The sequence below is a fragment of the Globicephala melas genome, chromosome 4 (assembly GCF_963455315.2).
Source record: "Globicephala melas chromosome 4, mGloMel1.2, whole genome shotgun sequence".
NCBI lineage: Eukaryota > Metazoa > Chordata > Mammalia > Artiodactyla > Delphinidae > Globicephala > Globicephala melas.
In genome coordinates this window covers 113120736-113146148 of record NC_083317.1, presented here as the reverse complement: position 1 = coordinate 113146148, position 25413 = coordinate 113120736, and positions in this window count along the sequence as shown.

Here is a 25413-nt window from a genome sequence, read left to right as displayed (position 1 = left end):
ATTAGTTTTCTTTTCTGTGCCCCTGTCATTGGTGTTCTTTTCCAATATGGGAGGGTATAATGTTCCTGGACACATTTCTCTTTCTAGTCAACATCACTGCTTTTTCCATTCTCTTTTGACAAGTCTATTTCATTTTCTCTTATATTTTCTTTTTACTTCTTTCCGAAGCTCTCCTTTGTTTTTTAATTTTCTATATGTGATGAGTGGCTCAAATTTCATAGTTTTTTTATTATAGGCAATGAAATTGTAAATTTCATATCAGAACTTGAAACAGTCCACCAGGTTTATTCATTTAATAAATATTGAGGACCTAGTAGGTACCAGACACTATTGGAGGGATTGTGTGCATCAGTGTATGAAACAAAAATCCTTGTTTCCATGAAGCTTAAAATCTTGGGGTCTTTGTGGTTTTTTTTAAGCTTTCTTTTTTTTTTTGGCTGTGTTGGGTCTTCGTTGCTGTGTGTGGGCTTTCTCTAGTTGCAGTGAGTGGGGGCTACTCTTCATTTCAGTGAGAGGGCTTCTCATTGCAGTGGCTTCTCTCGTTGTGGAACATGGGCTCTAAGTGCATGGACTTCAGTGGTTGTAGCACATGGGCTTGGCAGTTGTGGCACATGGGCTCAGTAGTTGTGGCTCATGGGCTCCAGAGCATAGACTCAGTAGCTGTGGCACATGGGCTTAGCTACTCTGAGGTATCTTCCTGGACCAGGGACTGAAGCCATGTCCCCTGCATTGGCAGGTGGATTCTTAACCACTGCACCACCAGGGAAGTCCCTAACCTATTTTCATTGTTGGTCTCATGATTGCAAAGAGAAATTTTTTTCATATTATTATTTGTTTAATTCACAGACTCTTTTTCCAGATGTTTGAGGTTGCAAAATGAAACTGATATGATAGAAAAGAAGATACCACATACTAAAGTTTTTTTTTTAATTAATAACAAAATGTAATCTATATTTTAACATAAAAATTCTGGACTTTTTCAAAGGTTTTATTGAACTCAGATGTTCTTATAATTAAATAATTATTTAAACCTTTTATCTTCTTCACATAAATAAGTAGAGCACATAGGAAACAATCTCATTTACTATCACATCAAAAAGAATAAAATACATAGGAATAAACCTACCTAAGGACACAAAAGACCTGTATCTGAAAACTATATGACTCTGATGAAAGAAGCTGAATACAATACAAACTGATGGAAAGATATACTGTGTTCTTGGATTGGAAGAATCAATATTTTTAAAATGACCATACTACCAAAGGCAATAACAGTTTCAAAGCAATCCCTATCAAATTACCAATAGAATTTTTCACAGAGCTAGAACAAATAATTTTGAGATTTGTATGGAAACACAAAAGACCCTGAATAGCCAAAATCACCTTGAGAAAGAAGAACAAAGCTGGAGGAATCATGCTTCCTGACTTCAGACTATACTACAAAGCTACAGTAATCAAAACAGCATGGTACTGGCACCAAAACAGACACATAGATCAATGGAACAGAATAGAAAGCTGAGATATAAACCCATGCACTTATGGTCAATTAGTCTACGATAAAGGAGGCAAGAAGATACAATAAAGAAAAGACAGTCTCTTCAATAAGTGCTAGGAAAACTGGACAGCTACATGTAAAAGAATGAAATCAGAACATTCTCTAACACCACATACAAAAATAAACTCAAAATGGATTAAAGACCTAAATGTAAAACTGATACTATAAAACTCATAGAGGAAAATATAGGCAAAACACTCTTTGACATAAATTGCAGCAATATCTTTTTGGATTCACCTTCTAGAGTAATGGAAATAAAAGCAAAAATAAGCAAATGGGACCTAATTAAACTTACAAACTTTTGCACAGAAAAGGAAACCATAAATAAAACAAAAAGACAACCTATGGAATGGGCAAAAATAGTTGTAAATGATTTGACTGACAAGGGACTAATTTCCAAAATATACAAACAGCTCATACAGCTCAATATCAAAAAAAAAAAACAAAAAACAAACCAAACAACTCAATCAAAAAATGGGCAGAAGACCTAAATATAACTTTCTCCAAAGAAGATATATTGATGGCCAACAGGCATATGAAAAGATACTCAACATCACTAATTATTAGAGAAATGCAAATCAAACTACAATGAGGTATCACCTCACACCTGTCAGAATGGCTACCATCAAAAAGTCTACAAGTAATAAATGCTGGAGAGGGTGTAGAGAAAAAGGAATCCTCCTACACTCTTGATGGGAATGTAAATTGGTGCAGTCACTGTTGACAACCGTATGGAGGTTCCTTAAAACACTAAAAGTAGAATTACCATATGACCCAGCAATCCCACTCCTGGGCATATATCCAGAGAAAACCATAATTTGAAAAGATACATGCACCCCAATGTTCATTGCAGCACTATTTACAATAGCTAAGACATGGAAGAAAGCTAAATGTCCACCAACAGAGAACTGTATAAAGATGTGGTACATATATACAATGGAATATTACTCAGGTATATAAAATAATGAAATAATGTCATTTGCAGGAATATGGATGGCCCTAAAGATGATCATACTAAGTGAAGTAAGTCAGATAAAGACAAATATCATGTGATATCACTTATACATGGAGGCTAAAAAGATGATACAAATGAACTTATTTACAAAACAGAAACAGACTCACAGACTTCTAAAACAAACTTATGGTTACCAAAGGTGAAAGGTGTGGGGGGAGGGATAAGTTAGGAGGTTGGGATTAACATATACATACTACTATATATTATAAAATAGATAATCAACAAGGACCTACTGTATAGCACAGGGAATTCTACTCAGTATTCTGTAATAACCTATATGGGAAAAGAATATGAAAAAAATGGATATTTGTATATGTATAACTGAATCACTTTGCTGTACACCTGAAACACATTGTAAATCAACTATAGCCCAATATAAAATAAAAATTAAATTACAAAAAGAATATCTATTTAGATGATGGCAGAAATCCTTCCACAATGTATACATATATCCAAATCATTGTGTTGTACACTTTCAATATCTTACAATTTTATTTGTCAATTATACCTCAATAAATCTGAAAAAATAAAATATAAATACATGAATCAAAAAGAAAATTTTAAGGTAAAGAAAAATCAATTATTTATATGCCTAATAAGCATCTTAAACCCGAAATACCTCGATGAACTTTTGTTTCATTCATAAGTAGAAAAGTGGGATGGGGGTAGCACATAATATGAATATAATTATAAAGTCTTAATTCTAAATTTGGGATTAATGGAAATGTAAATCTAGTGTTTTGCTGTGGTAATTTTATAATTTTGTGATAAGTGCCTCCTGTAATTATATATAATACTTTTGCTAGATGCTCACTTACACAATATTTTAAAACAGTCTTCTGTCACTAAATATTTTTCTTCTGTTATCTCTTTTGGAATTGTACAGAAAATAAGCTTATGACTATAAAATTATTAAATTTGATTTTAAAAAAACATGAAACACCTCAGGGAACACAGAATATGAAGCCTTGTTTAAAACAAACAAAAGCTACCATTTAATACTAAATCCAGTTGATAAAGAAATGAATCAAAATAAAGCTACCAGAAGAGGAAAAGTCCTAGTAAAAAGTCTGTGTGCGTATTGTGTCTGTTTTATAGAATATAATAGCTAAATACCTGCAGAAATAAAAATGGAAATATTATTAACCTCACAATAGGAAAAAAATATTATGAAAGACAAAAATTAGACGGGAATGTTAGAGAACATTGGATGAAAAGTAAGAATGTTAATTTTCTTATCTTTCAAACTGTCTAAACCTGAAAAAAAAGTTTAACAAATGACTCAAATTTCTTAATGTTTTTTGTAATCTTTTTTCCTAACCTTAGAAGAATCTTTCAGAGATTCTCATATATATATATATATATATCTCCTTTTTAAGTTTGTTTAAAATTAGAATTGATACTTTTATTTAAAAATAAATGCAGAACTTTCAGTTTTGCTTTGCTTTGACATGTAAAGTTCTTAAAAGTAGTCACTACTGTCTCTTCTATAAGAAAAGCTGGAGAAACTGAAAATTAATGACTTTCTTGGATCCACTAGAGAACTGAGGTCGCAGAGTAAATCACTACCTCAAAATCTGGAAAGACAGTTGAATACAGAGAATCACAGCTGAGATCCTCTTACCTGGAGCAGAAGCTGCTGCAGTAGGAACACTTAAATGGCAATTTTGATAAATTTCTGGAAGAAGCTGAGTGTGGTCTAGCTTGAGAATGAGAAACTCCTGGGGGCCTTAGTCTTAGAGAGGGGGATTCTCCACATTTTCTTCAGCTTTTCCTACAGAAATTCTGTGAGGTTATCACAGTAAGGATCTGAGAAAGACCCTCCTGGCGCTGGTAGGGAGAGGGGAAGATTAATTATTATGAAATACCTCCAGAGCATTCTCCATAACTAAGGCAAGACCTAACTAGAGCCTTACCCCAGCTGAGGGAAATCAACTTCTCCACATCCAGCTGCCTCCAAACTTCTGTCCCACCTAAGGTCCAGGCTTTCTAACAGCCTCAAGTGTGAAAAGAAATAGATCAGGAACCTGCAGCCAGGAAAGGGAGTAGAGGAAGCGGGAAAAAACCTATACCACTGGAGAAACACCTGTGAAGGTCAAAGGCTGAGACACAGACTAACTAAAATACTGACATTTAATTGAATGATTATAAAGCACTGCCTCTCTCCACACTACCAGGACTCTAGTATGTTAACAGTAGATTGTAGCTGAAAAAGCTGTAAGACACAGACTCTCCCTGAAGAGGAGGAGTTGAGAAACCCAACAGCAAGAGAGAAAGCAAAACCAAGGACCATAGAGGAATCTGGAGACTGGCACATAGAGCTACAGCAAACATGAAACACAGCCCAAAGCCTAGTCACATTAACATAAATGCTTATACTAAAGGCTTATTTACCGCGGTTTCTATTACCTGGTGCAACATGTCTGACTTTCAAAAAATAATTACAAGGCAAGAAAAAACACAGTCTGAAGAACAAAGCAATTATCAGAATCAGATATGACACAGATGTTGAAATTATCAGACAGGGAATTTAAAATAACTATGATTAATAAATTAAGGGGTCTCCTGGAAGAAGGTAGACAACGTGCAAGAATATATGGGTAATGTTAAGCAAAGACAGAAACTCTAGGAAAGAATCATAAAGAAATGTTAGACATGAAAAATTGTAAAATAAATGAAGAATATCATTAATGGGCTTATCAAAATAGACTTGACATAACTGACGTAAGATTAAGTGAGCTTGAAGATAGGTCCATAGAAAGTTACCTGCAAACTGAAATGCAGACAGAAAAAAGGATGGAAAAAAGACCCCCCCCCCAAAAAAAAACAGAACATCCAAGAACTGTGGGACAATATCAAGAGGTGTAAGAAACCGCCAAATTGTCCTAAAGTGCCTGTACTATTTTGCATTCCCAGACAGTGATGAATGAGAGCTCCTGTTGCTTCATATCCTTGCCAGCAATTGGTATTGTCTGTTTTATTTGAATGTTAGCTATTCTAATAGTTCTGTAGTGGCATCTCGTTGTTTTATTTGCAATTCCTTATGGCATATGATGTTGGGACTCTTTTCATACCCGTGTTTTCCATTTTATATCTTATTTATTAGTGAGATGTTCAGATCTTTTGTCCATTTTTGTTTTTATTGCTGTTCAAGATTTATATATTTTGATATGTCTTTCATCAGATATATGTTTTACTGTTTTCTCTCACTCAGTGGCTTTTCATTTTCTTAACAGTAATTGGAAGGGCAGAAGTGTTAATTTTTTTTTTTTTTTTTTTTGTGGTACGCGGGCCTCTCACTGTTGTGGCCTCTCCCATTGTGGAGCACAGACTCCGGACGCGCAGGCTCAGCGGCCATGGCTCACGGGCCCAGCCGCTCCGCGGCATGTGGGATCTTCCCGGACCGGGGCACGAACTCATGTCCCCTGCATCGGCAGGCGGACTCTCAACCACTGCGCCACCAGGGAAGCCCCAGAAGTTTTAAATTTTAATAAAATTCAACTTATCAGTTTTTCTTTTATGAATCATTATTTTGGTGTGTATCTAAAACCTCTTCACCAATCCTAAGGCCACATAGTTTTTTCACTTGTTTTCTTTTAAAAGTTTTATAGTTTTGCATTTTACTTTTAGATCTATAATCCATTTTGAGTTAATTTCTTGTGTATGATGTAAAGTTTGTGTCTAGATTCATCTGTTTACATATAGGCATCCACTTGAACCCATGTTCCCTGCATTGGCAGGTGGATTCTTAACCACTGAGCCACCAGGGAAGCACTTTCTGAGAGTTTTTAACATGAATGAGCATTGAATTTTGTCAAATGCTTTTTTCTGTGTCAACTGATGTGATAATATGATTTTTTTCTTCTTTACCTGTTAATGTGGTGGGTTGCATTTCAAATGTTTAACCAGCCTTATATATTTGAAATGAATCTCACTTGGTTATGGTATAAAATTCTTATTATACATTATGGATTTGCCAGTATTGCTGATTTGATTTGCTAGTATTTTGTCAAGGATTTTCCCATTTATATTTATGAGAGATATTGGTCTACAGTTTTTCTTTCCTGTAAACTCTTTCTTTTTATTACTAGGGTAAAGCTGGCCTTAACAGATGAGTTAGGAAGTGTTCCCTCTGCTACCATTTTCTGGAAAAGTTTGTGTGAACCATTGATATTATTTCTTTCTTGAATTTTTAGAATTGGTAGAATTCACCAGTGAAACCATCTGGGTGGTGTGAGGTGGTATGAGAACACTCTGTACTATCTTTGAAACTTTTTTATAAATTAAAAATATTGTGAAATAAAAAGTTCATTAAGAATATAGACTCAGAATGTCACCAAAAAAAGTTACACCTCTGTGTATCTATCTATCTATATAACACCTGCTATTTGTATGCATGTGTGTAGTGATGTGCAGGAAGATGTTCATACATTAACGATAATTATTTCATGGTTGAGTCTTTGTATATTTTAAGCTTTCTTATATTTGATTTCAATATAATGAATATGTGCATTTTTATCAAAACAATAATGTCATGCTAAAATACTGACGGGTGGCTATTAACTGCTAATTGTAGGAATCCCGTGGTGAAGTGTATTAAGTTCTTAGTTTATTACTCACCATCTAATGGACTCTCAGAATGATTATTACTATTATTTTGTTGCAATTACTTTATGTTCTGACTCCTGCTAACCTCTCCAGTCAATTTATCATCATTTCCCACCCCCAAATTGATGCTTTAGTATACCATATCAAAGACACAGTATGTGGTGATTAAGAGTTTAAACTATCTGGTCCAGCATACTCAGGATTACAGCTCACCTCTGCCTCTGTGAGCCCACAGGCAAGTTCCTTAACCTCTCTAGGCCTCAGTCCCTTCATTGGAAAAATGGAAATTATATTATTATCCACCTTACAGGGTTTTTATGAAGATTGAATGAGACTCTGCATCTAACACAGTTCTAGCACTTAGTTAATAAAAACTGTTTTACAACTACTGTCACTACCATCATTACACCACACCACCATTAATCTCCACTATCACTACTACCACTGCTGCTACTCCTACTGATGTTTTCACCACCACACCACCTTCTTCATCATTATTTATGCAGGCCTTTCTGCTTAGAGTATTCATGTTTTTATTTCCCCAGTCCATTATTAATTTTTCTACTGGTACGCTGGTAAACATTTAACAAGAATTCTAAGGAAAAAAAAAAAAACCTCTAATTTGTAAAGGTTGCCAATTCCCATTGTATAAATACTTTCATCATAGCTGATTTCAAGTTACCAATTTGACATCATTAAATGTAAAGCTGGGAAGAGAAGCAGTAGCAACATTATATAGTATTTCTATCATACAGATTCATTAGTTGTAAGTAGCCTTAAGAGTGTAGGTAATAGAAAAACATAATGTATGGTAACAATTAGGAAGTGATAAGTTTCAAATACTTATTACCTTTGTACATGATGTAATTTACTTATTACTTTATATAATTTAATTTTTAATACAGGCTGTGTTTAACGACCAGTTTACAAAATTCCTAAAAATTTAATAGTCAATTCTCATGAGCCAGTACTAGTCAGCTCCAATGTATCGCTGAACTTTTTTTTTTTTTTTTGCGGTACGTGGGCCTCTCACTGTTGTGGCCTCTCCCGTTGAGGAGCACAGGCTCTGGACGCGCAGGCTCAGCGGCCATGGCTCACGGGCTTAGCCGCTCCGTGGCATGTGGGATCTTCCCGGACCGGGGCACGAACTCGTGTCCCCTGCATCAGCAGGTGGACTCTCAACCACTGCGCCACCAGGGAAGCCCTGGACTTACTATTTTGATTTAATGATTGAGTCTCATCTTACTATCTTAGCGCAGACATTACCTTCTTAGTTTTTACAGACTGCCAAAATGGGACTCAGAAACCCTGTTACAAGATACTTATGGCTAGTAATAATTTTTGTTCAGAACACAAAATTAGAATCAGAATTGTTCTTGGTCGTTGCTTATACTCTTTCTCCCCCAAAATCCATCTTCTAAATTTTACATAATTCTTAATTGAAAAATATATGTTTATATAGAATATACAAAAATTAAAAATATTCAAATTTCTAAAAATATTCAAAAATCTGTATATACAGATTTCAGAAAATAATACCCTCTTAGAAACGGTGAACTAATTTTAGAATGATGTATACATTTAATTATATATTTTAGCTTTCCAAACAACCTTCAGTCCTTCTTATATAAGCTTGGTACCTTACATTCATCTTCCTGTTCCAAAGTGTTTTAGTATTTGAGGGAAGGTGACAAAACTTTATTGAAGGCCCCAGCTCCAAACAGCTACTCTCCATATTTCTGTGACCCTCCCTGTATTGCCCCTTCAGGCCCAGGAGGTAATGGCTTCCAGCTGGTGCTAGCCCCAGGGTACTGCACTATCCCCTGTTGATTCCCTGAACTCTGCTTACATTTGTGTAAATCTTCTCAAATTACCTAAACTTGGTTTGCATCTCTTCCATGCAGGGACCTCATACATTATCCCTTTATCAGGCTTTAAAAAATATTACTGTTATGTTAGCCTCATAAAATTAATGGGGAAAAGAGCATTCAGTCTGAGAAGTGAGCTTAGAAAATGAATTGTTTTTTTTTTCACTTAATGCTCTTTTTATCATTTGATATTTTTAACACAACAAAATATTAAGAAAAAAATTAAGAAAAAATTACATGCATTGAAAGCTTTTTATAGTTTTCTTTTTCACCCATAAAACCTTTTGCCTATTACCATTTGTTTTAATATTTACTAAATTTGGACAAAAAGATGATAGTTGTTTTAATTTATATTTCTTTGATCATTAGTGAGACTCAAAAATTTGTATCACTAAGGATTCTTTCATTTAAAGAAACAGATTCTGGGACTTTTCTGGTGGTGCAGTGGTTAAGACTCCGTGCTTCCACTGAAGGGGGCAAGGGTTCAATCCCTGATTGGGTAAGTTCCACATGCCATGTGGTGTGGAAAAGGAAAAAAGGAACAGATTCTGTATACCTTAAATAAGGAAAGAGGTGGCTAACTGGAAGGATACTGGGTAGCTCACGGACTGTGAGATGGAAAAGCAGCATGCAACTGTGAGCCTTCTCTTCTATGGTGTTGCCTTCAAATAATTTAGCATCAATTACTTTGCATCCCTTTATGTCTCCACTTAGGATGATGATTCCTGGGCAAGAGTCTGGTTGGAGTAGCATAGGTCACACAATACACATTGTGATCAGGAGTACATGGTTCACTGTTGCTGGTTCCACCAGAATCACATGAAATGGAGGATGCAGTTCCACAGTGAAAAGATGCCAGACATGCAAAGACAGCAGCAGTCACCTCAGTTTTTCACATGTTTTTGACCATTTGTGTTATTTCCTTTGGAAACTGCCTATACACGTTTTTGGGCTATTTTTCTGTAGGAATGTTGGACATGGTTTAGAATGGTTTACTTGAGTTTTTTGGTATTTTAAGACTATTAACAGCTTGGTATGTTTGTTGCAAAATTTCTTCCTAATACGTCAATTTCTTTTAGCTTAGTTTTTCATGTTTTTAACTTAAAGAATGTTTATGTTGTTAAACATTAATCTGGTTTTTAATTTTAAAATTATTGCTCTACCTGGAATCAATTTTGGTTTGCAATATCAGATAGGAATTTAATTTTTCCTAAATGGTATGTTAATTGTTTCAGTATCACTTATTAGATAGTTTCCCACTGCATGAAATGCCACCTTTGATATACTAAATTCTTATATTTAATTATATTTAGTTTCTGAAATTTCTGTTCTGTTTCAAATATGGCTTTTCAATTACAGCTTTTTTTCATTCATGAGCTGCACATTATTAAATTATTGTAGCTTTAAAATGCATTTTAAATATATGACAGAATAACTCCTCTCTTTTAACTTTTACAAAATTTCCCAGGCTGTTGTCATTTTTCAGGATGAACTTTACTATTATTTGCTCAGGTTGTCCACAGTCTTACTTTGTTACATTAAATATTGTTATCAATTTGAAGAGAAAGAAAATAAGTATGAGTCTTTCCAAGCAGAAACATTGTATGTTTCTGTTTTTTAAAACCTTTTTATGTTGCACAGAAAATGTATTTTTTATACAAATGTTCATACCTTATGTTATTACTTTAAAAATATTTTTATTGATACTATGAATGGCAGTTTTCCATTATGTTTCCTAAACAGGTTTATCAGTGATATGTAGATTATTTTCAACTCAATTATAACACATTCTTCTATTAGGTAAAATGTTTTAGTCAATTTCCATGTTTTATCCCAAGTATTCTTTTTTGTGTGTGTGTGTGTTATGCGGGCCTCTCACCATTGTGGCCTCTCCCATTGCTGAGCACAGGCTCTGGACGCGCAGGCTCAGCGGCCATGGCTCATGGGCCTAGCCGCTCCACAGCATGTGGGATCTTCCCAGACCAGGGCACGAACCCGTGTCCCCTGCATCGGCAGGCGGACTCTAAACGACTGTGCCACCAGGGAAGCCCCCCAAGTATTCTTTCTTGAATCAATTAGGTAGAGAATCATCTATTTGAATATTTTCCAATATATTTATATAGAATTTTCTATAGTAGTATCATGATCTCCATGCTCTTCTGTGTACAGATATAAGGCTACTTCCATTCCCCTTCCCTCTCATGATCTCTCATCTGTTGTCTCTATCTCAATAGTGTGTGTATGTTCATCTCTTTCTTTTGATTATCCCTGATAGGATTTCCTTATTTTATTGGTATTTTATATAGAGAGCCAATCCTTAAATTTATTAGGAGTTCTCTTCTCTTTGCTTTCCATTCATCAATTTCTGTTTTTATCTTTAGTTCCTCTATTCTACTGTACTGTTGTATTTATTTTTGCCTTTTAAAAACTTAGTTGAAAGTTTTAGTTGAAAGTTTAGTTGAAAGTTTTCTAATTCACTCATTTTAATCTTTTATTATTTTTGTAAAACATTTAAATCTATCAATTTTCATCCAAGTAGAACTTTTTATTGTAACCTATGTGTGTTCTGTGATATGTTTAATGCCACATAATTTATGACCAGCATAATATTTGTCCTAATATCTAAGATACTTTGTGTGTTTTTGTGGTGGTGGTTTTATTCCAGAATTTCAATACCAGGATTTCCAGGCATCATTCCCTTTTCATTTACTCTGCCTTATATTAAGTGAGTTGTTTAATCTCGGTTCTTATTCCAACTCAATGTTTTTTTCATATTATATTTTGATTATTTCTTGATGATACTGATGAGTTGTATTTTGATAGTCCCAGAAATGTGTTAGAACATACAAAGCTAGAAGCCAAAATGTAGTCCTTAAGGTCAAATTTCAAATCTAAACAAATTCACAAGTTTTTCAGTGGTTGGAAAAAGATGTTTCCTTGCTTCTTTTCTCACTAAGAAGATAGGGTTTATAGGTTTTTAACGTATGATGTTTATTTTTCTCCTCACAAAACATGCTATTCAAGCTTGAATATTTAGCAGACTTTATTGACAAATTATAGTTGATCCCTATGTATACTTACTCAAAGTTTTTCCTTAATTTTGAAAATATTATATGAATTTAACTGATAAAAAATATATCTGAGTCATTGACAGAAAAATACTCATTTAATTTTCTGAATTTACATGCATAAATAAAAGGGAAATATTTTACTAAAAAATGCAGAACACAATATCTACTTCTACATTAGAGTCACAATAATTAAAAGTGATGTTATGATATTTAATGAATTGGAAAAAGTGAATTTGCTTCTTTGTCTTGTCAATACCTTGTGGCATTATCAAACCTGTTGATTTTCTAGTATGTTGTTTATCCCATGTTTTTGAACTTTAAATGTTGTTACAAATGTTCTCATTATTTTGAATTTAAACACAGAAAAATCCAAACATTGAATTGCATAATTCTACCCTTTTTGTTCACTTATTATTGAAGCAAATACATATAGAGGCAATCATTCATAACCTTCCCACGGATCAGGTTGATACTTCTTAAATGAGAAAAACCTATATAAATTTATTGCATATATGCACATCAAAATCCTAGTAATTCTGAGTGCAGTAAAGCAACTAATGGGAAAAAAGCCTTTAAATGGTTAAAGAGATTAAGGTATTTGTGAGTAATGCTAGATTCTGCTTTGTCTATACTTTATTAGCCACAGGTAGTAACTTCTGCTGAAAATTCATGAGGCTGGTTTTGTTTGATTTCTTTCTTGTAGCTTTGTAAGAGTTCCTGTTCTAGCTCTTTAAATAATTAATGTAGAGATGGTCTTTCACTTGTGAGCAAGAATATTTGCTCACTGCCTTGAGGGCTGAGGAATGAAACACTCGGCATTTTAAAGATTTGGTTAAGAAATAAATGTTTTCACTGCACTCATCTTTTATGAATTGTTTCAGACTATTAATTTATATAAGTACATTATATGATCCTGTAAGCTGTAGATTTCCTTTGCATTCTTGAAATAAACTCTTAAAATATCTAACGTTCAAAGAGCAGTTTTAATGAATTTATATCTTTATCCATTTGACAACCAAAAAGCTTAATAATTGGCTGGTTTCAAGATGTCCTTATGAGATTGGAGAATGTTATAGATCAACATATTCCATGTTAACAAATTTCATGAGTTATTTAACATGCTCGCTATTATCAAAAATAATGATAGATATCAATACCTTGGGTATTTTACTTTGTATCAAATACCTGCTTCTACTCTGGAAAACAAATACTCAATTGGATAATTTAATCCATTTATCTTACTCATTAGAAATGAATTAATCAGAGATGCACCAGCCTATATAATAATCACAAATAGCCCAAAGTTTATGGTCATGTTCTCCTCTGCTTCGAGAGTTCCCATCCGAGATGACGCTTATTAACTTTTCATCATCACATTCTTATCAAGCTCTCATCTTTCTTTGAACTTAAATATGTCTAAAAGGCTCAACTTCAGATACAGAAATTCCCTTCAGAGGCCAACTCTAGGCCAAATGTCTAAGCTTGTAGCATTTCCATACCAATATATGCTAACCACACTTTGTCATAATTAGTTTTTGGAAATTTTCAAGTTTTTTTCATCCTTAATTCAACTACAGGCATACCTCAGAGATATTGCCGGTTTGGTTCCAGACCACCACAATAAAGCAATAAAGCAAAAGCTAAGTCACGTGAATTTTTTGGTTTTCCAGTGCATATAAAAGTTATGTTTATAACATATTGTAGTCTATTAAGTGTGCAATAGCATCATGTCTAAGAAAGCAATGTACATACCTTAATTTAAAAATACTTTATTGCTAAAAATTGCTAACCATCTTCTGAGCTTTAGCAAGCTGTAACCATTTGCTGGTGGAGAATCTTGCCTCAATGCTGATGGCTACTGACTGATTAGAGTGGTGGTTGCTGAAGTGTGGGGCGACTGTGGCAATTTCTTAAAATGAGACAACAATGCAGTCTGCTGCATTGATTGACTCTTCCTTTCATGAATGATTCCTTTCTATCATGCAATGCTGTTTGATAGCATTTTGCCCATTGTAGAACTTCTTTAAAAATTACAGTCAATCTTCTCAAACCCTGTTGCTGCTTTATCAATTAAGTTTATGCAATATTATAAATCCTCTGTTGTCATTTCAACAATCTTCACACCATCTTTACCAGGAATAGATTCCATCTCAAGAAAGCACTTTCTTTGCTCATCATAAGAAGCACCTCATCCATTAAAGTTTTACCATGAGATTGCCCCAATTCAGTCACATCTTCAGGCTTCACTTCTGATTCTAGTTCTCTTGCTATTTCCACTACATCTACAGTTACTTCCTCCATGGAGTTCTCAAACCCCTCAAAGTCATACATGAGGGCTGGAATCAACTTCTTCCAAACTGCTGTTAATGTTCATATTTTTCCCTCTTTCCAAGAATCACGAATGATCTTAATGGCATCTAAATAGTGAATCCTCTCCAGAAAGTTTTCAATGGACTTTGCCTAGATTCATCAGTGGAATCACTGTCCTTGGCAGCTATAGCCTTACAAAATGTATTTCTTTAATAATAAGACTTGAAAGTCAAAATTACTTTTTTTTTTTCCAAAATTCCTTCTTGATCCATGGGCTGCAGAATGGATGTTGTATTAGCAGGCATGAAAACAACATTAATCTCATTGTACCTCTCCATCAAAGCTCTTGGGCAACCACATGCATTGTCAATGAGCAGTAATATTTTAAAAGGAATCTTCTTTTTCTGACCAGTAGGCCTCAATGATGGGCTTAAAATATTCAGTAAAACATACTGTAAACATGTGCTGTCATCCAGGCTATGTAGTTCCATTTATAGAACACAGGCAGAGCAGATTTAGCATAATTCTTAAGGGCCCTAGGATTTTCAGAATGGTAAATGAGCATTGGCTTCAACTTCAAGTCACAGCTGCGTTAGCCTCTGACAAGAGAGTCAGCCTGTCCTTTGAAGCCTGAACGTAGGCATCAACTTCTCCTCTCTAGCTCTGGAAGTCCTGGATGACACCTTCTGCCAGTATACAGCTGTTTTATCTACTTTGAAAATCTGTTGTTTAGTTTAGCCACCTTCATTAATTATCTTAGCTAGATCTTTTGAATAACTTGCTGCAGCTTCTACATCAGCACCTGCTGCTTCACCTTGCACTTTGATGTTATGATGGAGATGGCTTCTCTCCTTAAACCTGATGAACCAACCTCTGTTAGCTTCAAAGTTTTCTTCTGTAGCTTCCTCACCTCTCTCAGTCTTCACAGAGTTGAAGAGAGTTAGGACCTTGCTCTGGGTTAGGCTCTGTTTTAAGGAAACGTTGTGGCTGGTTTAATCTTCTATCCAGACTACTACAACTTTCTCCAAAGAGCAATAAGGCTGTTTTGCTTTCTTATCATTTGTGTATTCACTGGAATAGCACTTTAATTTCCTTCAAGAACCTGTCCTTTGCATTCACAACTTGGCTGTCTGGTGCAAGAGTCCTAGCTTTCAGCCTGTCTCTGCTTTTGACATACCTTCCTCACTAAGCTTAACTACTTCTAGTTTTTAAAGTGAGAGATATGGGACTCTTCCTTTCATTTGAATACGTAGAAGCCATTATAGGGTTATTAATTGACCTTATTTAAATATTGTTTTGTCTCAGGGATTAGAGAGGCCCAATAAGGGGACAGAAAGCCGGTTGGTGGAGCAGTCAGAACACACATAACATTAATCAACTAATTACACTGTCTTATATAGACATGGTTCGTGGTGTTCCCAAAACAAACCACAATAGTAACATCAAAGATCACTGATCACAGATCACCATAACAAATAATAATGAAAAAGTTTGAAATATTACAGGAATTATGAAAACATGACATAGAAACATAAAGTGAGCAAATGCTATTCGAAAGATGGCACTGATAGACTTGCTTGACACAGGGTTGCCACAAACCTTCAATTTGTAAAAAAAACCAAATATCTGCAAAGCACAGTAAAATGGAATGTAATAAAGTGAGGTATGCCTGTACAATAGTAAATCTTATTGTTGACGAAATGTAGTTAGCTGGATTTTGATGAATTTGAACTCTTGAAAATTTTAAGCTATTTGGATTTTATAAAGGGTCTTTGCTTCATGAACCAACTAGTTCCACATTTTTATCACACCAGGTACCTTCACAGAACTCAGCACAGCTTGTATTTATATAACTATTTTAAATTATTTAATACATGTATGCATATTCCAATAGACCAAGAGCTACAGGACAGACTTTCATTTCTAATGCTCACCATGACATCTCCAGCATCTTGTGTAGTCCATGGGTTCTAGTAGTCATTTGATAAATACTTGCTGAATCAGTGACTGAATTGTATGCGTTGTTGCTCTTCCAAACCAGGATTTACATAGTTAATATATATTATCCTTGGAAATTCTGACACAGTCTTCCCCTATATTTTGATGCCCAGTGTTTCAGCCACTATTATCTTTTTCTGAAATAATTTTCATCTAGTTTTTATGATGCAAATTAAATCCATCTGAATTTCCCACCTTGCAATGCACCAGAAAATGTGTTCCAGACAAGATTTTATGAATTTCACAGAAAGGATATAAGCACATGCCTTCACCCTACATTTTATTTAAGTGAAATTTTAGATACTGATTGCTTAATTATATGCTCTCAAAACATTCTGCATTTCTTTCTATGGGAAATTTTCCAGCAATAAACAGAAGAGATTCTTTTGGCTGCTTCTATGATATATAATTAGAAGTTAATAAATTAGATGTGCTGTTGTGTTAAATAAGATATAATTAAAAGGGACTACACATTTTAGGTAGAATATGAATCCATGTTTCATAATGGGATAACAAATCAAATTCCATTTTTTAAAATAATAATGCTAATATAAACACAAGAATTATTTAAATTTTTAAAATTTTGGTTCTCCTGATTTTAAGGTTATGCAATTAAAATTGTCTTAGACAAAAATTAGAATTTTAATTTGTGGAAAATATACTCTCAGATAACAGGTTATAATAAAACTTTAAATCTAATGTCTCTATAAGTTTTTATAAAATTTGACTTTCTAGTTTGTCAGGCTATTTGGAAGCACATTACTTCCACTTTGGTTAAGAAACTATGCAGCGATCCTCACCAACAGAATGGAAAAAGATTCTTCTGAGACAGTCTTTGAGCTTTGTAAGTATATTCTGGTTTTAGAGAAATGCTAAACTCAGTTATAGCATACAAGGGCATAAAGATGAATTCTTTTTTTCTTCTGACCTTAAGAAATTCATACTCTCTGAAAAGAGTTACAAATTGGGTCCCTTCACTGATTTTATCTTGAAAAAAATTTGACAAAATATTATTATGATGTTGCTTTTCAAGTGTGAAGGAACAGTTGCCCTAATTTTCTTTATGAAAATTATGTCTGTGACTGTTAGTACTGTTTGATAGATCATTAATTTTGAAAAATTGTTTCACTACCTTTGAAAAATAAGGGGTCTCAGAATGGGCCATTAAAATGGTCCTGAGAAGATAAACCAGCTAGTATTTAAGAACTTCTGGTATGGGCCAGGTTGGGAATAACATATAAGGTGCATATTACATGTCAACTTTAATTGAATATTGGTGGGTAGCTTCTTGATTCATAGCACTGAGGATTTTGAAGCTGTGTCATAGTATCTTTATCTGCCCTTGGTAGGTATTAGGGTGAAAGCAAAAAAATAAACAGAGAAAGAAGCAGAAGCATTCAGAAACTGGTGAAGGAAATTTCAGGTCCCTGTCTCCCTCTAGGATATCTAAAGTAGAAGCAATAATCAGACTCCTACCTAATCAGCATGTTGAGTAGGGACTCCAGCATCTCCTCTGAGTATTCTTATAGAGACTGAAGTTTGAGAACTCACTCTTCTTTAAACATAGCAATACATTTGCTTAGAAGAGTCGTTCTCTAACTTGACTTCACATTACAATCACCTAGGGAGTTTTAAAAACTACTGAGGCCTGGGTTCCACTCCAGACTAAATAAATCATCACCGTTGGGACTAAGGTTCTGGCATTGGTATTTTTTAAAAACTCTCCAAGGTGCAGCTAAGATTGAGAATCATTAGAAATTTCATGTAATGGGAAAACCAGATGGTGACTGAGCACATCTACTCTCTTCTTTCTCTCTCAAGTTCCCACTGGAATGTAGAAAAGTGTTTAAATAATAATAATATTTACAACAACGACAATAATAATGATGATGATGTATACCAGCTCTGGAAAGGAAGTGGCATCAGAGGTCCAAGCATTCTACGATATTTTATAAGACAAAAACGGGTGGAATTAATTGATAACGGAATCTATTCAGAAGAAACCATAGTGCAAGATACTTCAGCTACAAACTCAGATTCAATGAATACAAAGATAAAAGAATCACATTCTTAACAAATGGGATGACTGGGTCCGTCCTAGTTCCTGTTTATTACATAAAGGGGCTGTGAGCAGAGACTTGAAGAAAAGAGCAGAAATACAGTTGTTACCAGACCTCTTCTAAATACACAAAATAGGGGAGAGCGGAAGATAGGGGACTGGGGAGAAAAGAGAAAGGCACTTCTGCCTAGAACTGACTAAAACTTTCCACCCCGAGTGTGAAGCCCTCCTTATAATGCCAAATATAGGGCACTGTGCTTCTCCTTCTGTATAGAGAAACCTTTCCATATTCACTCCTCATTTACACAGAAACTGAAGGTATCCTTCCCATAAATGGAGAGCATTGGGAGAAATGGATCCATACAATTTCCAGAGTTGTGTTTAAAAAATTAGTCCTTCATTTACTTCTATGAAGGTCAGTGAAGGATATCCATACTAGTTAGAAAGAGTTCTTTCAAGCAGTTGAAGCCTTAAACAGTAGAGGGCTTTTTGGAAGGCTTTTATCCAGCCCACAGAATCAACAGGAAGTCTGGAGAACAGGCTCAGAGAATGGGCAAGAACCTTGGCAGGCTGTGCATCAGAACAGTCAATATATAATGCTGCCTCTAGTTCTACCCCCACTCAACATGCATCACCATACCACCAGACTCAACTTCTCTGACACTAATGCAAATTATTCTTCTATTGCATAGGTGAGCCCATCCTTTCTCCTGTTTTGAGATTTCCTTGAGTCAAAAATGTTTTAAGATAGGGAAGCCTAAAACTGAACAATGATCACAATCAAAACCAAAATCCATAAATGAGAACAAAAATAGAGCATACAGAACAACTGACCTCAGAGGCAGAAAAACTTGAATTTACAAAACAAAAGAGAACCTTAAAAATTTTCTAATTAACGCACTTATAGAAATTTGATAGTATTTTTGTCTATAATGCAAGTAAGAAAATACTATGAATAAGAAAAAAATACAGAAGAGTGATTCCCTAAAGATTACAGAAGAAATAGTACCTGAAAATTAAAAAATGAGGGCTGAACTAATAAACCTAATGGACTAACTAAATAGTAAACTGAACATGCTTTATGACCAAGTTGGTGATCTAGAAAATGAAAGAAATCTCTCAGAATTTACACTACATACAAAAAGTTATTGAAAATTAAGGAAAAATTAAGACTGAGAGATCAGACCCAGGGTTAGAAAATTTATCTAAGTGGAGTTCAAGAAGGAGAATGCATAGAGAAAGGAAAATAATAATAATAAAAAGATTAAAAAAAAACCAAAGAACAACTCCCAATGTTTAATAAACATAAAATCTTTGGATTAAAAGAGCCCACCAAGGACACCGTAGAACTGATCACAAACCATTTATACTTCATCAATTCCTGGTGAGATCAGGACACTAGGGAAAACAAGAAATTTCTAAGAGTATCCAGAAAAATTTAACAGCTTATCCACAGATGAAGAAAATCAGAATGATGTTAGTTTTCCTGTAAGCAACATTGGAAATCGTAACTGACAGTAAATAAAGATCTTCAAATTTTTGAACCCAGCCACTATGGAGAACAGTATGGAGGTTCCTTAAAAAACTAAAAATAAAACTACCATATGACCCAGCAATCCCACTACTGGGCATATGCCCAGAGAAAACCATAATTCAAAAGGACACATGTACCCCAATGTTCATTGCAGCACTATTTACAATAGCCAGGACATGGAAACAACCTAAGGGTCCAACTACAGATGAATGGACAAAGAAAATGTGGTACATATATACAATGGAATATTACTCAGCCATAAAAAGGAATGAAATTGGGTCATTTGTAGAGATGTGGATGGACCTAGAGTCTGTCATACAGAGAGAAGCCAGAAAGAGAAAAACAAATATTGTATATTAATGCATATATGTACAATCTACAATAATGGTAGAGATGAACCTATTTGCAGGGCAGGAATAGAGACACAGACATAGAAAATGGACATGTGGACATGGTGGGGGGCGAGGGGAGGGTGAGATGAATTGGCAGATTAGGTTTCACATGAATACACTACCATGTATAAAACAGCTAGTGGGAACCGACTGTATAGCACAGGGAGCTCACCTCGGTGCTCTGTGAGTGGGATGGGAGGGAGGTCCAAGAGGGAGAGGATATAGGTATACATATAGCTGATTCACTTCATTATACAGCAGAAACTAACAACATTGTAAAGCAATTGTACTCCAATAAAAAAATAAAATAAAATAAATTTGTATTCTTTTTATTTCTTTTTCTTCTCTGATTGCCATGGCTAGGACTTCCAAAACTATGTTGAATAATACAGGCGAGAGTGGACATCCTTGTCTTGCTCCTGATCTTAGTGGAAAGGCTTTCAGTTTTTCACCATTGAGAATGATGTGTGCTGAGGGTTTGTCATATATGGCCTTTATTATGTTGAGGTATGTTCCCTCTATGCCCATTTTCTGGAGAGTTTTTATCATAAATCGGTGTTGAATTTTGTCAAAAGCTTTTTCTGCATCTATTGAGATGATCACATAGTTTTTATTCCTTAATTTGTTAATATTGTGTATCACATTGATTGATTTGTGTATATTGAAGAATCCTTGCATTCCTGGGATAAATCCCACTTGATCATGGTGTATAATCCGTTTAATACATTGTTGGATACTGTTTGCTATTATTTTGTTGATTTTTGCATCTGTGTTCGTCAGTGATATTGGTTTATAATTTTCTTTTTTTGTGATATCTTTTTCTGGTTTGGGTATCAGGGTGATGGTGGCTTTGTAGAAGAAATATGGGAGTGTTCCTCCCTCTGCAATTTTTCTGAAGAGTCTGAGAAAGATCAGTGTTAGCTCTGCTCTAAATGTTTAATAGAGCTCGCCTGTGAAGCCATCTGGTCCTGGACTTCTGTTGGTCGGAAGGTTTTTAATCACAGTTTCAATTTCATTACTTGTGACAGGTCTGTTTATATTTTCTAATTCTTCCTGGTTCAGTCTTGGAAAATTGTACCTTTGCAAGAATTTGTCCATTTCTCCATGGCTGTCCATTTTATTTGCATATGGTTGTTTGTAGTAGTCACTTAACAATCCTTTGTATTTCTGTGGTGTCAGCTATGACTTCTTTTTCATTTCTAATTTCATTGATTTGTGTCCTCTCCCTTTCTTTCTTGATGAGTCTGGCTAAGGGTTTATCAATTTTATTTATCTTCTCAAAGAACCAATTTTTAGTTTTACTGATCTTTGCTATTGTTTTCTTCATTTCTGTTTCATTTATTTCTGCTCTGATCTTTATGATTTCTTTCCTTCTACTGTCTCTCGGTTTTCTTTGTTCTTCTTTCTGTAGTTGCTTTAGGTATAGGGTTAGATTGTTTGAGATTTTCTTGTTTTTGAGGTGAGACTGGATTGCTATAAACTTCCCTCTTAGAACTGCTTTTGCTGCGTTCATGGGTTTTGGGTCGTTGTGTTTTCGTCATTTGTTTCTATGTATTGTTTTATTTCCTCTTTGATTTCTTCAGTGAACTGTTGGTTATTTAGTAGCACACTGTTAGCCTTCATATGTTTGTGTTTTTTACAGTTTTTTTCCTGTAATTGATTTACAATTCACAGCATTGTGGTTAGAGAAGATGCTTGATATAATTTCAATTTTCTTAAATAATCCGAGGCTTGATTTGTGATACAAGATGTGATCTATCCTGGAGAATGTTCTGTGTGCACTTGAGAAGAAAGTGTATTCTGCCACTATCGGGTGGAATGTTCTATAAATACCAATTAGATCTATCTGGTCCCTTGTGTCATTTAAAGCTTGCATTTCCTTATTTATTTTCTGTTTGGATGATCTGTCCATTGGTGTAAGTGGGGTGTTAAAGTCCCCTACTATTATTGTGGTACTGTTGATTTCCCCCTTCATAGTTGTTAGCATTTGCCTTATGTACTATGTTGGGTGTATAAACATTTATAATTGTTATATCATCTTCTTGGATTAATCCCCTGATCATTACCTAGTGTCCTTCCTTATCTCTTATAACAGTCTGTATTTTAAAGTCTATTTTACCTGATATGAGTATTGCTACTCCAGCTTTCTTTTGATTTCCATTTGAATGGAATATCTTTTTCCAGCCCTTCATGTGTCCCTTGGTCTGAAGTGGGTCTCTTGTAGACAGCATATATATGGGTCTCATTTTTGTATCCATTCAGTCAGTCTGTGTCTTTTGGTTGGGACATTTAATCCATTTACATTCAAGGTTATTATCAATATGTATGTTCCTACTGCCATCTTCTTAATTGCTTTGGGTTTGCTTTTGTGGGTCTTTTTCTTCTCTTGTGTTTCCTGCCTAGAGAAGTTCCTTTAGCATTTGTTGTAAAGCTGGTTTGGTGGGAGTGAATTCTCTTAGCTTCTGCTTATCTGAAAAGCTTTTGATTTCTCTGTCAAATATGAATGAGGTCCTTGCCGGGTACAGTAATCTGTTGGTTGTAGGTTTTTCTCTTTCGTCAGTTTAAGTATATCCTGCCACTCCCTTCTGGCCTGCAAAGTTTCTGCTGAAAAATCAGCTGATAACCTTATGGGGATTCCTTTGTATGTTATTTGTTGCTTTTCCCTTGCTGCTTTTAATATTTTTTCTTTGAATTTAATTTTTGTTAGTTTGATTAATATGTGTCTTGGTGTGTTTCTCCTAGGGTTTATCCTGTATGGGACTCTCTGGACTTGCATGACTGTTTCCTTTCCCATGTTAGGGAAGTTTTCTACTATAATCTCTTCAAATATTTTCTCAGACCCTTTCTTCTTCTATTCTTCTTCTGGGACCCCTATAATTCGAATGTTGGTGCATTTAGTGTTGTCCCAGAGGTCTCTGAGATTGTCTTCAATTCTTTCATTCTTTTTTCTTTATTCTGCTCCTTGGCAGTTATTTCCACCATTCTGTCTTCCAGCTCACTTATTCGTTCTTCTGCCTCAGTTATTCTGTTATTGATTCCTTCTAGTGTATTTTTCATTTCAGTTATTATGTTGTTCACCTCTGTTTGTTTGTTCTTTAGTTCTTCTAGATCTTTGTTAAACATTTATTGTATTTTCTTGATCCATGCCTCTATTCTATTTCTGAGATTCTGGATCATCTTTACTATCATTACTCTAAATTCTTTTTCTGGTAGGTTGCCTATTTCCTCTTCATTTATTTGGTCTTGTAAGTTTTCACCTTGCTCCTTCATCTGTGACATATTTTTTTCTCTTCTCATTTTTCTTTTGTTGATGGGTAGGATTGTGTTCCTGTCTTACTGGTTTTTTGGTCTGAGGCTTCCAGCAGTGGAGTTTGTAGGCTGTTGGGTAGATATGGGTCTTGGTGCCAAGATGAGGACCTCCGGGAGACTTCACTCCAATGAATATTCTTTGGGGTCTGAGATTCTCTGTTACTCCAGGTTCAGACTCGGAGTTCCCACCACAGGAGCTCAAGCCCTACCCCCAGCTCATGATCCTGAAAGCCACGTGGTGTAGGGAAAAAAAAGAAAGAAAAAAAGGAGCAGAACAATAACAGAGTAAAAAATAAGATTAGAAAACTAACAGATACGATAGAAAAAACTTAAAGAAATAAAAATATAGATGAAGCAACTGGAAGGTAAAACAGAACCACAGCAGCAAAAAAGAGGAGAAAAAAAGAAAGGTGGAAAAGGTCTTGGCTGTGGTGGGCGGGGTTTAGGTGGTGGGCGGGGACTATGTTTAGGACCCACTGGGCTCAAATAGGCCCTGGGGGGTGGGGGGTTGGGCTTAGGCTCAACACAGCAGGAGGGGCTGAGGAGTGCCTCTGGCCTTGGAGGGCGGAGAACCAGGTCTGGGACCCCAGCAGGCTCCCTGGGCCCGAGTGGGCAGGGGAAATGCTAGGTGCATTCTCCCCCACACCAATCCTCCGATCCTTGAGGGTCCCTACCCGTTGGCCTCTCTTCTTCTTTCCCCACCTCCCTCCTATGCCCCCAGGACCCACATGGCTAGAGGGGGCCCTGGAAGTCAGGGGACCCAACCTGTATGCCCAACAGGCTTCCTGGGGCCAAATGGGCAGGGGAAACACTAGGTACACTCCCCACCCTCCCAACCTCCGAGCCTCTGAGGGTCCCTCCAGGCGTGGGAATCCCTTCCCTCTCCCAGCTACCCCTCAGGGGCACCAGTGCTGTCCAGCCTCCACTTTTCCTCCCCCCTCACTCCCCCCAACATCCTACCCAGTTGCTCAGGGGTTCCTCCCATCTTCTTGGGCATCGAGGTCCCCCACCAGTGTGCGGCAGCTGCCCTAGTTGTGGGGAGACATGAATCCCATGTGCTCCCATGCCACCATCTTGACCTATAGTTACTTTAAATACTTATCTGAAATTTCCAACATCTGGGTCATACCTGAGTCTGCCTGTGATGCCTCATTTTTCTCTTCAAAGTGGTACCTCCTTTACATATGCCTTGTGATTTTTCTTTGAAAACTGAACATCTTATGTAGGACAATAGATACTTAGATAAACAGCTTTTATGCTTGGAAATAAGCACACCTTTCCTCCTGTTAAGGACAGTGATTCTCAATCTGGGGTGACTTTTGTCCCCCAGGGGACATTTGACACTGTCTGGAGACACTTTTGATTGTCACGATTGGAGGGGTGGGGTGCTACTGGCATCTAGGTGGTAGAGACTGGTGGTGCTGCTAAACATCCTATAATGGATAAGACAATCTCCAAAGAATTAGCCAGAGCAAAAGATTATAGAGCTGGGGTAAAGAGACCCTGATTTAGAGTAAAAAATATCATTGTCCAGAGAGAAAAACTGATTTGGAGGACCAGCACCCAGAATAGACAGTGAAAGGGTCTGGAGATTCTGTCACCCTGGGTTCTGGTTCCAATATGGATCTACCACTAAGCAAGTATCTTGATCAAAGATTCAGTTCAGACAGGATTTAATATGGACTATTTTCTAA